Consider the following 14,607-nt stretch of genomic DNA (forward strand, 5'->3'; position numbering starts at 1 on the left):
GTATCTCCAGGGTTCTTCCATGTATACAACCTTCTATCGTGATTCTTAAACCAAGTGTTGGCTATGATTAAGTTGTGCTCTGTGCAAAATTCTGCCAGGCGGCTTCCTCTTTCATTTCTTAGCCCCAATCCATATTCACCTACTACGTTTCCTTCTCTCCCTTTTCCTACACTCGAATTCCAGTCACCCATGACTATTAAATTTTCGTCTCCCTTCACTATCTGAATAATTCCTTTTATTTCATCATACATTTCTTCAATTTCTTCGTCATCTCCAGAGCTAGTTGGCATATAAACTTGTACTACTGTAGTAGGTGTGGACTGCGTATCTATCTTGGCCACAATTATGCGTTCACTATGCTGTTTGTAGTAGCTTACCCGCATTCCTATTTTCCTATTCATTATTAAACCTACTCCTGCATTACCCCTATTTGACTTTGTGTTTATAACCCTGTAGTCACCTGACCAGAAGTCTTGTTCCTCCTGCCACCGAACTTCACTAATTCCCACTATATCGAACTTTAACCTATCCATTTCCCTTTTTAAATTTTCTAACCTGCCTGCCCGATTAAGTGATTTGACATTCCACGCTCCGATCCGTAGAACGCCAGTTTTCTTTCTCCTGATAACGACGTCCTCTTGAGTAGTCCCCGCCCGGAGATCCGAATGGGGGACTATTTTACCTCCGGAATATTTTACCCAAGAGGACGCCATCATCATTTAATCATACAGTAAAGCTGCATGCCCTCGGGAAAAATTACGGCCTTAGTTTCCGCTTGCTTTCAGCCGTTCGCAGTACCAGCACAGCAAGGCCGTTTTGGTTATTGTTACAAGGCCAGATCAGTCAATCATCCAGACTGTTGCCCTTGCAACTACTGAAAAGGCTGCTGCCCCTCTTGAGGAACCACACGTTTGACTCGCCTCTCAGCAGATACCTCTCCGTTGTGGTTGTACCTACGGTACGGCTATCTGTATTGCTGAGGCACGCAAGCCTCCCCACCAACGGCAAGGTCCATGGTTCATGGGGGGGGGGGGGGGAGGGGGGGGGGGCAAACAATATACCCGCAACAAAATCTGGTCGACTGCCTAAGCGTATGCAAGTTTCTTAATACCATCTACAGACAATAGGGACAATCATTAGAGTCCTCCCTTTCACTTTAAATTCTCCAAGCAGTTTGCATAAATTTTATCTTCACATTTTATTTTCACCAGCACCTCCTTAAGTTTCTGTTGTTAATTTAATCATATATTTTCTTTATTGTCATCTGCACCTTCCTAACTTACTTCAGTGTTACTATTATCTATGCCACTGAGTCTAGAGTATGTCCCTGTCCCATACTTGCAATTATTGATAGGTCTTTACATTAATCATCATCCCTAGCATAGTAGTAATCCAGTCTCATCGCAATATAAATTATATTTACCTTTTATTACCATACATTTTATATGTTCACTTAAACTAGCACACTATCATGGTCAAGTATCCAGATTGTTATAACAGTGTACACTCCTACCTTATTTTGAACAGTACCTCTCTGAGTTGCTCTAAGTCTGCTTGACTAAACCACTGTGGGCTATTATTTATGTTTGTAATTTTTATTATGATTTTATTCCTCACCCATGCAAAATACGGTATTGTATGTATTATATTATATGTTTGTAGCTATTGTTATTGTTATGTGGACCCTTAATTTATACTAAATTCAAAAGTATTGTAATCCATCACAAAAAAATGTATGAGTGTAAATTATAAATTGTAAAACAAAAATGAAGAAAAGCACCTACAATATGTAGCACAAAATTGAAAAATTGTAATAAAAAATAAAATCCTGTAAAACTCCAGTAGGCTTCAAAGGGCATTAGAAGCCTTAAAACAGTCCGCCCTCCTCCATAAGAGGAGGAAATGAAAAGGGCAAAACAAAGAAAAAAAATTCGTGGCAATCAGTTTCGACAGCACACCAAACGATAGTAACGTGGTCGCTAGCCAAAATATTGTGTCCTTTGATTCGGATGTTCACGAGTGAGCTATTTCGTTAATTATTTAACTATTTACACACTTACTGGTCACTGATACTACTTAAAGTGTGAGCAAGAGGTGTCGAGAAGACGGCGGCATAGTGGTAATTAACTATCACTGGAAGAGAGAGAGAAAAAAAGCACATATAATGTGAAGTTTATTGCTGAAGTGGTCGGATATACAGCCTGGCGGTGGACGGTAAATTGACTGATCAAATTATTTACTGCTTTCCACGTCTTTATAAAACACATAGAAGATGACTAAATCACTTTATAAAACAAGCAGGTGGAACAGGAATGCGTACAGCTGAAGCACCTTAGGCATGGAGAGGTCGTAGGAGACAATTACCCTGATGCAGATGTGAAATGGCTGATATTAATAATAACACGCGCTGTGTAATACGATCCGCCATCGGACACGACAACCTCTTTTTCCGTGGGTTACAGGAGCAGGAGATAAATGCGGCTGTTGCATGCAGGCATTTCATTTTCGTAACAGCGATAAAAATGTTTCTGAAAAAAATCTCCGACATTTGGCTGTAAATTACTAATCATTTGTTTTACACAATCATGACTTCAGATTTTTAGCCATTCTCAAGTGCAGTCGAAAAGTTACAATACACCTGACATGTCCATGTAACATTTCATCACTTGGTCTGGAAGACAACAGTAGTGAATCATTATTTCGGTTTGATGGGCACTCCCAAGTCCATGTTGAAATGTTAAAATGTACAAGTGTCTGACCGGTCTACTTGATATGCCATCACTTGGTCTGGAAGTCCACGGTAATCATTTTCGTGGGGGCTAAGTGTGCCTTTTGTAATGAGTTACGTCATCGTAATGAAGAGAAATGCCGAGCCAGGAAATTTTGTAAGATTGCGAATCCGACTAACTATTAAACGCTTGGGACTTGTTTAAGGTTTGTGTCAGAGATATGGAAAGACGTAAGGCATTAGCTGAACAAAATGGATATTGTCTCGATAAGTCTGCTGTATTTTCTCCATGTAAACCTCTACTGAACGCTGATCACCGACTTACTGCAACTGAACTGTAGTAGTGTGGGGTGAAAGGGCTGTGTCGTGAAAAATTTCTGCATTGTATAACTGGAGGAGCATATGGTTCTCATGAGTATGTAGTACCGAAAAACATAACGTAGTATCGTTGTAAGGTAGTGCTTATGACAAAAACACTGTCTTGCAGACTGGTAGCACCACATTACTTTCTGTGTAGGTACCATATCCCCACGTGTATCGTTTGACGCTAGCAACTGGGTATTTCCGTTTGTATTTTCTTACGTGTCAGTGTTATGCCAACATTGTGCGAGTCTGTATTGATGTATCAGGACATTGGGGATTCACACAGTAAGACCCATCTCTTTAAATAAGGGTAGCTCCGGTAGATCGTTCGCTGCTATAGCTGACTCCAATTCAATTTCACTCTGTTGCTGCCTGAATGATTATGATACTCTTTTTTAAGATGGACGCTGTATAAATATATGAATTACTCAATATATAAACAGCAATGTAGCCTCACTGTGTATACTGGAGGCATCCCTGACGGCCTTTGAGTGACTGGAAGCTGCTGTGAATGGGTATACTTGGAGGGCAACCTCGAGTACTAACCCCTCCTAAGGATACTGTGCACTCTGCAGAAAGTACAACATTTATCCACCCTTTCGACTTCCAGTATTTAGATTGCCCAGTGAATCACACAGTCAGTCAACGAGTCAAATCATCACTAGCAGGCCAGTGGGAGTCGCAGTCCTAGTTAGCTCAAACGCTAGCTCAGAGTCAGTCAGTAACCAGCGACCAGAATACTGTACATAGCGGGCACTTGTACTTCGCCAACAGTGAGGCCAACGTGGATTATTCCAGGAAGAGCTTGTACCATAGCACATGGAAGCTTCAGTAGCTCTTTATATTAATAAAGTATCATGATAATACACGCGTGCAGTTGTGTTATAGAAAGAGGATACCGGCCAACAAATAACATCCTCTCCTCTCTTGCCATGGTACAAGCCTACAGTGACAACGAGAGGACACAAAATTATCCTACTTGTTCACTTGACTGAGTGGCGTAGCAGTGGTAGATCTAGCTAGGTAGGCAGAGGCAGGAACAAGAGAAAACTCATTGTGTTACACTCATCCCCCTAACCATCAAGTTTGAAGCGCTGTCTTCGACTGAAATAGGAAGTGAGCCAGTGAGACTCATTTCACTAGTTGGGAAACGTTCTGTGCACCATATTGACAGGCAAATACAAAAGGGTAGGGGTTTACGAATCGTCAGCAGTTGAAATGAACGGCGAATAGTGGTACACTAAAGAAACTGCAGCAAACGATGGGAAGGGACATTATATGCAATCAGTCTGTATGCCTGCGGACCTCATTCAACATATGGAGAGGCTTTTCCGGCAGCCACTGAAGGATCAGGATGCAGTCAGCTGCAGATTGTGGCGCATGTTGGAACAAACGATAACTGTCGTCTGTGCTTTTAGGTCACATTTGGGTCATTCCAACGAGTGGTAGGGAAGTTTGAGAATCCCAGCCTTCTTCGCAGGGTTTCAAGGAAGCTCACAATTATCAGCATTTGTCCAAGAAAAGATTGTGGGCCCATGATTCTGATCCGAATGGAAGGCTTGAACCAGAAACTGGGAAGAAGCTGTGACGAGCTGCTCTGAGAATTGTTTGTCATCCATTGTTTTTCTAAATCGTTCCATAGATATGCAGAGAAGGTACCTTTCAAAGAACACGGCCAATTTGCTTCCCGATCTTTGAAGGAATTCGATCTTGTTCTCGGTCTATAATGAACTCGACGTCGACCGGGCGTTAAGCCCTAATCTACTTGAATGCTCTTCCTTTCTTTCCTAAGCGGGTGAGATGAGCACTACACACCTAAATCTGTTACCCAGGCCAATGTCTGTGTTTGGTGTGCGCTTAAAAGATTTTTTAAGATTAGGCTACTCTTCATCCATTCCAGATAACGATAACTTTAGGAGGAATCCCCCTTCCATACGGGAGAGTGTATTAAAATGCTAGTGGTTATCAATCAAAGTTTTAGCAACAAGGAAACAGAGATGTATTTTATCCATAACGGATGCAGAATTTCTCTGAAGCTCTCCGAGAAAGCAGTGATCCGGAGGTGGTGTATTTTTCGCAGTTGGCAAGAAATTAAAATCAACCGAGACAGAAATTCAAGCTGTATTGTTTGGGAAAGCTCAATATCAGTGGCGTGCATAAAATTATTATAGGGTCCTGCTGTTGACCACCAGACTCGCCTCCTCATGTAACCGAAAACTTTAGGGAAAATCTCAGTTCACTAGGAAAGTTGTTGCAAATATCAGTTCTCAATAATACTGTTAACATAGGAGAAGACTTTAATCGTCGACAAATCGATTTGGATCCTTACAGTTTTTAAGTGGTGGACAGGACATGACAACCTGTGAATGCTTTCTCTGATAACTACCAGGAAGAGAAAGTTCTGAATCACACTTTAGCTGGAAATATATTAGATCGAATGTAAACTATTGGACCTAACCTCTTTTAGGAAGTCCAATCCGGAACCGGTATCAGTGGTCAAGACGCAGCTATAGCAACAGTGATAAAGAAAGTACAAAAGGCAACTAAAACGGGCAGAATGATGTGTATGTTCAGTAAACTAGATAAAAAAGTAATAATGTCTTAAACACAAGTTCAAAAAATTTTGCTTATGACTGGAGCATGTAGAGGAATTATGGCTCAAGTTTAAATGAATAGTTGTCACACACTTGACAGATAAACACACAGTAGATGGTTCGTTATGGGAGAGACCTTCCATGGTATACAGACAATATAAAGAAGCTTCTAAAGAAACAGAGACTACCGAAAATAGGTGTAAAATAAATCACAGCGTTACACATAGTGAGATTCTAAATAAAACACATTTAGCGGTTAAGAGAGAATCGCGTGAAGCCTCCAGCGACTGTTTGTAGCAGAATACCGACGAAAAGTCTTCCTCAAAATGTAAAGAGATTCTGGTCGTATATGAAGTTTGTTGGGAAAGAGAAGTTGCTATACAGACACTGGTGGACGAGAGGAAGAGAAATTGTGGACAGAAAAGCAAAAGCGGAAAGTTTAGACCCATATTCAAATGTTAATCCACTATAGCTCAAATTTACCCCTCGTACCACTGAAAAATTGGGAGAAATGGATTTTAGTGCCAGCGGCATTGAAAAATTGATGAACTCGTTAAAACTACACAAAGTTTCTGGGCCCGATGAAATTCGTATCAGAATCTACACTGAATTAGTGGCTAAGCTAGCCCAGCTTTTAACTGTAATCTACCGTGCAACAGAAAACCATGTCCAGGTCATATCCGAGTACAAGAAGGGTAGCGAAAGAAATATCCTTGACATCAATTTGTATGTAGAATGTTAGGGCGTACTATGGGCTCTTATGAAAAGGCTATCTCGAACAGAATGACCTCCGGCATGCCAAGTAACGCGGATTCCAGAAGCAACGATCTTGTGAAACCAAACTCGCACTTTCCTCTCTACTAAAAGCAATGTATCAGGGCAGGTAAATGCAGTGTTACTTCACTTACGAGAAGCATTTGTCTCACAAGGAAGCATCACCCAAGTTTCAATAAACGATACTGATGAAAGGTGTGTAGAGGGGCAAAATAATACATTGCGTATTGTTTTGTTTGAGCCCAATATCACTTTTGAGTGGTAAAGGCACGCCAAAAGGAACTTCGGCATAAGTTTCAAGGAAATTTCTTTGAAACGACGATATGTAAAATATGTCTCTCATATAAAAGTTTATACGTAATTAACGTTCTTGAAAACTGTATAATCGAATTTTGTAAAAATCTGAAATTTTGCAAAATACAACACTACCGCGGCTGAAAGCAACGGGAAACTACAGCCGTAATTTTTCCCGAGGGCATGCAGCTTTACTGTATGGTTAAATGATGATGGCGTCCTCTTGGGTAAAATATTCCGGAGGTAAAACAGTCCCCAATTCGAATCTCTGGGCGAGGACTACTCAGGAGAACGTCGTTATCACGAGAAACAAAACGAGCGTTCTACGGATCGGAGCGTGGAATGTCAGATCCCTTCTTGGGCAGGCAGGTTAGAAAATTTAAAAAACGGATGTGGATAGGTGAAAGTTAGATATAGTGGGAACTAGTGAAGTTCGATGGCAGGAGGAACAGGACTTCTGGTCAGGTGAATACCGGGTTATAAATACAAAATCTGATAGAGGTAATGCAGGAGTAGGTTAAATAATGAATTAAAAAAATAGGAACGCGGATAAGCTACTACGAACAGCATCGTGAACTGATTATTGTAGCCAAGATAGACACTAAGCGCATGCCACCCACAGTAGTACAAGTTTATATGCCAACTAGCTCCGCATAAGAAGAAGAGACTGAAGATATGTATGATGAAATTATTCAAACAATTAAGGGAGGCGAAAATGTAAGAGTCATGGGGCCGGAATTGGATAGCAGGAATAGGAAGAGAAGGAAAAGTAGTAGGTGAATATGCACTGAGAGAAGGAATGAAGTCGGCCACAGTGGCCGAGCGGTTCTAGGCGCTTCATTCCGGATCCGCGCTGCTGCTACGGTCGCAGGTACGAATCCTGCCTCGGGCATGGATGTATGTGATGTCCTTAGGTTAGTTAGATTTAAGTAGTTGGGTTGGGTTGTTTTGGGGAAGGAGACTAGACAGCGAGGTCATCGGTCTCATCGGATTAGGGAGGGATGGGGAAGGAAGAAGGCTGTGCCCTTTCAGAGGAACCACCCCGGCATTTGCCTGGAGTGATTTAGGGAAATCACGGAAAACCTAAAACAGGATGGCCGGACGCGGGATTGAACCGTCGTCCTCCCGAATGCGAGTCCAGTGTCTAACCACTGCGCCACCTCGCTCGGTTTAAGTAGTTCTAAGTCCAGGGGACTGATGACTTCAGATGTTAAGTCCCATAATGTTTAGAGATATTTGAATCATTTTTTGAAGGAATGAAAGAGGAAGTTACATTTAGGAACCGGGTTTTAAATTGTAAGACGTTTCTAGAATTATATGTGGACTCTGGCCACAGTTTCTTGGTTATGAACTGTAGATTAAAAGAGAAGAAACTGCGAAAAGGTAGGACTTTAATGAGATGGGACCTGGACAAACTGAAAGAACTAGTTGCTGTGGAGAGTTTCAGACGGAGCATTATGGAACGATTTACAAGAATAGGGGAAAGAAATACAGTAGAAGAAGAATGGGTAGCTTTGAGGGATGAAGTAGTGAAGGCAGCAGAGGATCAAGTAAGTATAAAGACGAAGGCTAGTAGAAATACTTGGTTAACACAACAAATATTGAATTTAATTGACAAAAGGATAAAATATAAAAATGCAGTAAATGAAGCAGGCGAAAAGGAATACAAACTTCTCAAAAGTGAGATCGAGAGGAAGTGCAAAACGACTGTGCAAGAATGACTACAGGAAAAGTGTAAGGATGTAGAAGCATATTTCACTAGGGTAAAGATAGACGACGCCCACAGAGAAATGAAAGAGACCTGTGGAGAAAAGACAACCACCTTTATGGAAATCAAAAGCTGAGACGGTAAACCAGTCCTAAGCAAAGGAGGGAAAACCGAAAGGTGGAAGGAATACATAGAGGGTTTATACAGGGGTGATGTACCGGAGGGCAATATTATGGAAATGAAAGATGACGTAGATGAAGATGAGATGGGAGATATAATACTGCGTGAAGAATTTGACAGAGCACTGAAAGACCTAAGTACAAACAAGATCCCGGCTGTAGACGACATTCCGTTAGGACTACTGGTAGCCTTGAGAGAGCCAGTCATGGCCATTCTCTTCCCTCTGGCGGGCAAGATGTTTCAGACAGGCGAAATACCCTCCGACTTCAAGAAGAATGCGATAATTACAATTCAAAAGAAAACATGTGCTGACAGGTGTGAAAATTACCGAACTATGAGTTTAATAAGTCACGATTGTAAAATACTATGACGAGTTCTTTACAGACAATTGGAGAAACTGGTAGAAGCCGACCTCAAGGAAGATCAATTTAGATTCCATAGAAATGTAGGAACACGCGAGGCAATACTGATCCTACAACTTAACTTAGTAGCTAAGTTAAGGAAAGGCAAACCTAGGTTTATAGCATTTGTAGAGTTAAAGAAAGCTTTTGACAATGTTCTCTGGAATACTCGTTTTCAAATTGTTAAGGAGGCATGGGTAAAATACAGAGAACGAAAGGCTATTAACGATTTGTACAGAAAGCAGAAGGCAGTTATAAGAGTCGAGGGGCATGAAAGGGAAGCAATGGTGGAGAAGGGACTGGGACGTGGTAGAAGCCTATTCCTGGTGTTATTCGATCTGTACATTGAACAAGTAGTAAATCAAACAAAAGAAGAATTTAGAGTACGAATTAAATTCCAGAGAGAAGGAATAAAGGTCTTAAGGTTTGCCAATGACACTGTAATTCTGTCAGAGACATCAAAGGACCTGGAAGAGCAGCTGAACGTAATGGACAGCGTCTTGAAGATATAAGGTGAACATCAACAAAAGCAAATCAAGGGTAATAGAATGTAGTCGAATTAAATCATGCAATGCTAAGGGAATTACATTAGGAAAGAGGAACTTAAAGTAGTAGATGAGTTTTTGCTATTTGGACATCAAACTAATTAAGGGTGGTCGAAGCAGAGAGGATATAAAATGTAGACTGGCGATGACAAGGCAAGCGTTTGTGAAGAACAGAAATTTGTTAACGTCGAGTATAGATTTAGTTGTGAGGAAGTCTTTTCTGAAAGCATTTGTATGGTCTGTAGTGATGTATGGAAATGAAACATGAACGATAAACAATTTATACAAGAAAGGAATAGAAGCTTTTTAAATGTTGTACATCAGAAGAATGTTGAAGATTAGATGGGTAGATCACGTAACTAATGGAAGGTACTGTATAGAACTGGGGAGATTAGGAGTTTGTGGCACAACTTGACTAGATGAACTGATCATTTGGTAGAACTCGTTCTGAGGCATCAAGGGATCACCAGTTTAGTACTGAAGGGAAGCGTGGAGAGTAAAAATCGTAGAGGGTGACCAAGAGATGAATACACTAAGCAGATGTAGAAGAATGTAGGTTGCAGTTGTTACTCGGAGATGGAGAAGTTTGCACTGGATAGAGTAGCACGGAGAGCTGTGTGAAACCAGCCATTGGATTAAAGACCACAAATACAATACGATCATCACCATTAAACAATTCAGAAAAGTGCAAATTTTGTTAAACCTAGATTAAAGAAGCTTTCAAGCTACATACTTCCGTATATAATTACACTGGTTCTTAAAATACCATTTCTGAAAATAAGCTTTAACAATATGCTGTCTGAGTATTTTCAGCACGAAGCTTCCTGGCAGATTAAAACTGTGTGCTGGACCGAGACTCGAACTCGGGAATTTTCTCTTTCGTGGGAAAGTGCTCCTTGCTAAAGCATTGCTCACAAAAGGCAATGATCCCGAGTTCGAGTTTCGGTCTAGCACATGGTTTTAATCAGCCAGGAAGTTTCATATCAGCGCACACTCTGCTGCAGAGTGAAAATTTCATTCTGGAAATATTTTCAGCATATCTAACTAAAATATGTATTCATTCCTTGTGACTCTAATTATTTATATTAGTAACATTTGTTTTATGTTTTAAATTGGCAATTTACATTTATTTTTTTAATTTACCGTTTTATATATGCACATCTTGTGGATTGAAAATATTAAGTAACGTATTATTATCATACAAAATCGTTCCAAAAATAAAAATCTGTTAATAGATGGTTAAAACATAACGTTTTCTTAAGCCATAAACATAAAATAAACGAAATCTCTCCATATAATACACATGACAGGGAACACAATATGAAATAAAATACATTACGATTTCAAAATGTCTCAAGCCATCCTCTAAATATCTCGATTTCCATCAGGCAAATTTCAGTACTTTGGTACGCCTTGGAGAAGAAAATTGATTATGTACTAGTGACTACATCTACGTTATATTATTTTTCAAATGGAAATTGAGATGATAATCATGCAATGAAACTTGATCCGAAAATCTTATCAAAAATTTCCTCCATTCAAAGCCATATACGTCTTACGACTGTACCTGTACCTGATGAACAATTTCCTTTCCTCAGGCATGATGCTCTATACAGTTCTTTCACATTGAGAGCCACAAGAAGCTAGATATAATACGGATTTTTCTCTCTAACTGACAAAGAAAACGTCTTTCAACTATATTTTGACTTGGTCAAATATTTGTTTATAAGATTTGGAGATTCAAAAAGTGATTCTCCAGTTGTCAGTGCAAACTTACCATTAGTTTCTTTCGAAACTATAAAAAAGTGGATGGTCAGAGTGAAAAACCATTTTGACTATGATATCTGATGATAAGGAACTTGTTCATTAGGTTGTCGCAAAGGACTTAACGGCACAGGCACAGTTTTGAGATTCATACAACATTGTGACAGGATTACCAGAACTAGTTCTATTGAGTGATTATGATGTCAATCTATACTTGAGAAACAATATGATGAAGTGCAGTCACCAGTACATAATTAATTCTCTTTGCCATGTCTTACCAATCATCTAAAATATGCCTGATACAAATCAGGATATTTAGAGAGTCACCTGGAAAATTTAGAAATCTTGCTGAATTTAGTATTATAAGTGTTCTCTGATTTCGATATTAGGGGAAGCAATTTTGTTCGTTTTATGTACATGGTGTCAGAAAACTCCCATTTTATGCATTTATTTACAGATTATCATTAGCATAGTGATTTTGTATGATAATAATAAGTTACTTTTTATTTTGCATTAACAAATTACATATATACACTCCTGGAAATTGAAATAAGAACACCGTGAATTCATTGTCCCAGGAAGGGGAAACTTTATTGACACATTCCTGGGGTCAGATACATCACATGATCACACTGACAGAACCACAGGCACATAGACACAGGCAACAGAGCATGCACAATGTCGGCACTAGTACAGTGTATATCCACCTTTCGCAGCAATGCAGGTTGCTATTCTCCCATGGAGACGATCGTAGAGATGCTGGATGTAGTCCTGTGGAACGGCTTGCCATGCCATTTCCACCTGGCGCCTCAGTTGGACCAGCGTTCGTGCTGGACGTGCAGACCGCGTGAGACGACGCTTCATCCAGTCCCAAACATGCTCAATGGGGGACAGATCCGGAGATCTTGCTGGCCAGGGTAGTTGACTTACACCTTCTAGAGCACGTTGGGTGGCACGGGATACATGCGGACGTGCATTGTCCTGTTGGAACAGCAAGTTCCCTTGCCGGTCTAGGAATGGTAGAACGATGGGTTCGATGACAGTTTGGATGTACCGTGCACTATTCAGTGTCCCCTCGACGATCACCAGTGGTGTACGGCCAGTGTAGGAGATCGCTCCCCACACCATGATGCCGGGTGTTGGCCCTGTGTGCCTCGGTCGTATGCAGTCCTGATTGTGGCGCTGACCTGCACGGCGCCAAACACGCATACGACCATCATTGGCACCAAGGCAGAAGCGACTCTCATCGCTGAAGACGACACGTCTCCATTCGTCCCTCCATTCACGCCTGTCGCGACACCACTGGAGGCGGGCTGCACGATGTTGGGGTGTGAGCGGAAGATGGCCTAACGGTGTGCGGGACAGTAGCCCAGCTTCATGGAGACGGTTGCGAATGGTCCTCGCCGATACCCCAGGAGCAACAGTGTCCCTAATTTGCTGGGAAGTGGCGGTGCGGTCCCCTACGGCACTGCGTAGGATCCTACGGTCTTGGCGTGCATCCGTGTGTCGCTGCGGTCCGGTCCCAGGTCGACGGGCACGTGCACCTTCCGCCGACCACTGGCGACAACATCGATGTACTGTGGAGACCTCACGCCCCACGTGTTGAGCAATTCGGCGGTACGTCCTCCCGGCCTCCCGCATGCCCACTATACGCCCTCGCTCAAAGTCCGTCAACTGCACATACGGTTCACGTCCACGCTGTCGCGGCATGCTACCAGTGTTAAAGACTGCGATGGAGCTCCGTATGCCACGGCAAACTGGCTGACACTGACGGCGGCGGTGCACAAATGCTGCGCAGCTAGCGCCATTCGACGGCCAACACCGCGGTTCCTGGTGTGTCCGCTGTGCCGTGCGTGTGATCATTGCTTGTACAGCCCTCTCGCAGTGTCCGGAGCAAGTATGGTGGGTCTGACACACCGGTGTCAATGTGTTCTTTTTTCCATTTCCAGGAGTGTATGAAATAGTGAACTAGAAAAATAATGTAAAATGTAAAAAAAAATTGAAACATAACAAATGTAATTTTCAGTACCACATCTATGTTTATTATCAAAAGCACAATTCTGTGGGGTTACAAAGAAAAATGTGTGACTCAACTGTTGAGTTTTTGGTAGGGAGCATGCAACAAGTTATCTAGGATGGAGAGTCAAAGTCAGGTGTGCAAGTATCTTCAGATGTACTCCTGGATGTGTGATAGGAGAATTGCTGTTCATGTTATATATTAATGATCTTCCAGAGAATATTACAATTAATAATATCCACAAACTTTTCTCTGATGATGCAGCTATCTATTCTGAAGAAATGTGTAAGAAGCTACACAAATAATCAATCAGAACTTGTTAAGATTAGAAAGTGGCGTAAAGACAGTCAGCTTGACTAAAAGTTCTGATATGTAAAATTATGCATCTCACAAAACGAAAAATGTATATTATGACTATAGTATCAACGAATCAGTTGGAATCTTATGAATACCTGGTTGTAACACTTTGTAGGAACATGAAATGGAATGAACGCATGAGCTCAGTCATAAGTAAACCAGGTGGCAGACTTCGGTTTATTGGAAGAATACTAGCAAAAGCAATCAGACTAAACTCATGTGGGACTGATTTTAAATAGGACTAACAGGAGATGTTAAACAAATAAGGAGAAGGACAGCACAAATGGTCGCAGGTTTTTTTCCATGGAAGAGTATCACAGAATTATTGAAAAATCTGAACTGATAGGCTCTAGAAGACAGATGTAAACTGTATTGAACAAGCGCACATACACAGTTTCAAGAACCAGAATTAAATCTTGATTCTAGGTACCACAAACTCCTACATGTCAATCCCACAGAGATCATAAAGACAAGATCAGATTAAGTATAGCATGCACAAAAGCATTTAAATAGGCATTATTCCCACACTTTCTAAATGAGTGGAACGGGAAGATGCCAAAATAACTGGTGCAGTGAGACATATGCGCTCCCATACATTTCATAGTGGTTTTGAGAGATCGGATATAAATGTTGACATAGGTGTAGATGTAGATTAGGATGTAAATTTCAAATATTTCTGTGTAGGTTCTGAATAAACACCGTGAAGACTTCCAGGTCCATTATACTTAAATTGTTGTTATTTCTATTACATACATAGTGTCTACTGGAAGAGATTGCTGATCCCCCATCTCATTAGGCTACTTTCAGCAACATATGCGTCTGTTGTCTCTTCCATGTCAACATCTACATGAGGTTCTTTGCTAGATTCAGTGCAAATATGTT

Source organism: Schistocerca cancellata, chromosome 8 (assembly GCF_023864275.1).
Source record: "Schistocerca cancellata isolate TAMUIC-IGC-003103 chromosome 8, iqSchCanc2.1, whole genome shotgun sequence".
Classification (NCBI taxonomy): Eukaryota; Metazoa; Arthropoda; class Insecta; order Orthoptera; family Acrididae; genus Schistocerca; species Schistocerca cancellata.